Below are 4,104 nucleotides of genomic sequence, written 5' to 3' on the forward strand. Positions count from 1 at the left end.
CTAGATGAAAAAGATGAATCTTAGTATCTGACTTATTTGGCACATCCTTAATTTCCAGAATAAAATCAGTAGAAGTGAAACTAATAATTTTCAAAGAATTCATACATGCAATTCTCAGGACAAGGAACTTCTAAATGCAGAGATGAGGAGCCTCTGCTTATCTTACTAGTTATATGCATTTTTCCTCAGAGTAACTGATGCCTTCTGGTTTATTTTGGAACTTTTGTTCATAGGAAAGCATAGACATAGGGTCAGATCTTGTCAGTTTCTGTTCAGGAGAATGGTTCCAACATCCCAACACCACATTTTTCTGGTAATATTCCAGGACTGACCCTGTTTGGATTTCATAAGCCTTCAGTCTCTTGACAACTGTCTCCAGCTTATCATCCTCACACTGAATGAGAGGCTCTCCAGTCAGGCCATCGGTGCCCACGGTTTTGGGAGGGTTGAATTCCATGTTGTCGACTTGGCCACTGGCTAGATGAACCCAGCAAGCAGTAAGACGTTGCTTAATAACTTCAAAAGGCACTTTCAGATTAATTACTGTGTCTATTTGATAAGCTCTATCCAGGGCTTTGCCTGTGGAGGTGTCCTTGGAAAACCATCTAATAGCCAGCTATAGTGGGTAAGGTTTTTCAGCTCACAAAGGGCCAGTTGAGTCATGACATCATCTGGGATGAGCTTCCCTTGGTCAGTGAAAATCGTGGCAGGCGCTCGGCAACCTCACCAAGGACCCCATGGCCCAAAGGAGAGGCCCAGAGCCTACAGGGGGCTCCACCTGGCTGTGCGCTCTTTCTGCTCCACGGCCCAGCCCCGGAAGGCTGGCTGCAGAATGTTAATCTCATTCAAAAACACCCTCTAATTTGAAACATAAAATTATCTATCACGCCATGTATAAATTTAATGAGATCAGAGATATAACTGCAATTTGATCCCCAGAATTGATTAAGACCATGAAATTTTGCCAATTTTGCATTTCAGCAGTTGTTAAAATTAATTCAGTACCTATGCTGTAGAAGCACAAATGGCAATTAGTGACCCTTCATCTTTTTCTTGTATGAATTCATTTAGGAATGGTTGGATTTCCAGTTGGGTCAGATTCTGGACCTTTGTTTCATTTTTTTTCTTCTCCCTATACCCACTTTTCTTCTTCTTTTTCTTCTTCTCCTTTTTCTCCTCCTCCTTCTTTGTCTCCTTTTCCTTCTTCCTCTCCTCTTTTCTCCATTTTAAGTTTTTATTTTAATTCCAGTATAGTTAACATACAGGTGTATTATTAGTTTCAGGTGTACAATATAGTGATTCAACACTTCCACACATCAGCCAGTGCTCATCACAACGAGTACACTCCTTAATCCTCATCTCTCTCTTTCTCTCTCTCCCTCCCTCTCTTTTTCTCTCTTTCCATATACTTGGAGCCATTATCCCTACCCTATTTATTTATAAATTTCTTTTTCCAGAGAGCCTCAAATTGGTATCATGAGGATTAGGGACCTCCCACATTGCAATATTTGTTTTTTAGAGTTTAAGAACCCTGAGCTTAAGTTGGTTTTGAATTAATCTCTTGGTATGCTACAGGAGTATCATTGGCATTTTTCCATAATTATTCTCAGGATTGGGATCTTTTTTGGTGACAGGCATAGGCAGCACCAGAAACTAAAATATTTTGTGGAGTCCTAGTGAGCCATCTGCCTTTAGGGTTGTGGACCTCAAAAATTCAAATCTTCAAATAGCAACTACTCTCCAAATAGTGATTATTCTTCCTCCACACAAGTGACCACCTGACCAGTTCACATATTGCATATATTTCACAGGGTATAGCCTTTCCCATGAGTGCTCTATAGAATGGGGGACCAATGCCTGGTTGAGATTAATTGGTGCCAATTAATTGGTCACAGGGTAAAAGTTATTCCCCTGAGCCTAGTGTCAGTAATAGTTTATTCTAATTTTTGAAACACATCATTCATTCTAAGACACATAGATGGGTCTGGGCCATGACAAATGTCCCAGGGCTACTTTAAAGAGGACATCAACCCTATACTCCAGTCCACAAATGCTCATTATTTATCAAAACTTCCAACTTAGGCTGGTCAAATCTATAACAGAAACTTGGTAGAACTTAGCAAATGCAACACAAAGGAGGACACTCAAAAGGCAAGCCAGCCAGTAGGTAACAGCTCAAATTACATACTTTCTATCAGACAGCAGAGCCAGTTATCAAGCCAAGGCAAGAAAAAAAAGACCCCCAGTAGTAGTGGTCATCACCTAGGCTATACTGCTCACCTTGCCAATAGTTGTGTCCACTCTGAAGACACAGGATGGGCCCCTCACCCCAAATTAGGTTCAGATAATGCCACTTACACACCAAGAGCATATTCAAAGTTTTAACATTCACATAATGAGGATTTTGAGGGAGAGCAGAGTGGACTTCCCAAATGGGTCTGAAAATATCTTGAGAGAGCAAGAAAAGGAAACTGGCTTGGAGTTTCTATTGTGTTTGGGGGGGCACCATGGTGAGTGTCCCTATGCATAAGTAGGGTCTTGCATTATTTAAAACTCCCATCAGCACTAATGAAGGGTGCACTTTATCAGCTTGCCCAAATGTGGGTAGATGAACAAGAGGGAGAGGCATGGCTTAAAAGCTTTCAGTAGTCCACAAAAATACAAAAATGGAGTCACACTCTTTATTGCACCACCCAAATAAGTCAATCAACTGTACTGATAGAGGATTGTATCAAATCTGTTCTGTTTGACTTAAGCAACACTGGATAAGATTGACAACTATAACTCCTAGTAGGATGATTGGAACCATCTGGAGAAGAGACCTTAGCCAGTTGCAGTCAAGCCAGTTCAATATGTAAAAGCATAGAAAAGAGTCCAGCAATAACAACATAAGGCTAAAGAGAATCATATCAGCGTCTAGAATGTTAAACTTATTCTTTGTTTCAAGGCTGTTCTTTCTGGAGTCAGCAGATATTAGGAGGTTTCTGAGAGTTTTTAAACTAAGATTTGTTTTGGTCAGCAATTAAGTTATGGGTGATGGTGTCACTTGGTGTTAAATTGACCAGATGTACGATGGATAAGAACTGAGAGAAGGAAACAGAAATTAATAGTCTCTTTCTCCACCCTTGACCACCCAAGGTCAAAGATTTTCTCTCTCCACCAGCCAGGGTTGTTATTCTCTTTCCATAGCCACTTGATTGGTATGATTGGTTCCTGCAGCAATCACTTCACCGTTTTTTCCAATCCTCCCAATGTGCTACCCAAACCATATCCTTGATTTTGTACCTGTGTGGTTCAGAAATTTCTTCTTTGTATTTCTTGTACCATTTGAGATGATCTTGCAACCCCTGACATGTGGGCCATGCCCAGACCACCTTAGGGGTTATTACCTCACATTAATGATTATTATTATCAATATCCACAATTGCCCAAATCCATCAAGCATAGCCAGACACCTAAAGAAGCATCAGATTAGAGTTTCCCATCCCCACAATCTTGTTTCTTGCAAGTTCTAGTAGCCTGATCTCCCAGGAGCAGGTATGGAAGTAACAAATGATAGAGTGAGAAGAGTGAATTATATGATTTGGATTTTCTTACAGCCCGTCTGGGCTTCCTCCCGCACCCCACCTCCAACCTCATAATTAGGCATTTTATTTGAATGGAAGGTAACCTTCTGTGGAATTACCATTTTAAAGCCCAAACTGCCTATCATAAGTATGTGTTCCACTGGGAGCTGAGCCTTTATTATCCAATTATCTTTTTCATTTTCTCCTTTAATAGTTTACTTTAATCCATCTACTGCCTGGGGATGATATGGGGCATAAAATGTCCATAGAATGCCTATATAACTTCCCACTATTTGTTATTTTTTGCTATAAAGACAGTATCAATGTCTAATCACATGTTTAGAGAATCAAAATATGCTACATAGTTCACCTAAGAGGCACTGAATAGTATGGTCTCCATTTGCTAAGTGGACAGGGATGGCAATACCATATCCTGAAAAGGTGTCTATGAAGCCAATGCCCAGTGGTACTCTCAAGAGGAAAATAGGGGGGCTATTATAGTCTGTTTGCCAGGATTGGCCAGATCTAGTACCTCAGG

At 40.5% G+C, this 4,104-nt stretch overlaps 1 pseudogene; it reads right to left on the bottom strand.

Annotated features, from left to right (window-relative positions):
* Window positions 1–209: 209 nt before the first annotated feature.
* On the bottom strand, window positions 210–1,419 carry LOC116627959 (annotated as a pseudogene).
* Window positions 1,420–4,104: the final 2,685 nt, after the last annotated feature.

The sequence above is a fragment of the Phoca vitulina genome, unplaced genomic scaffold (assembly GCF_004348235.1).
Source record: "Phoca vitulina isolate PV1807 unplaced genomic scaffold, GSC_HSeal_1.0 scaffold107, whole genome shotgun sequence".
Classification (NCBI taxonomy): Eukaryota; Metazoa; Chordata; class Mammalia; order Carnivora; family Phocidae; genus Phoca; species Phoca vitulina.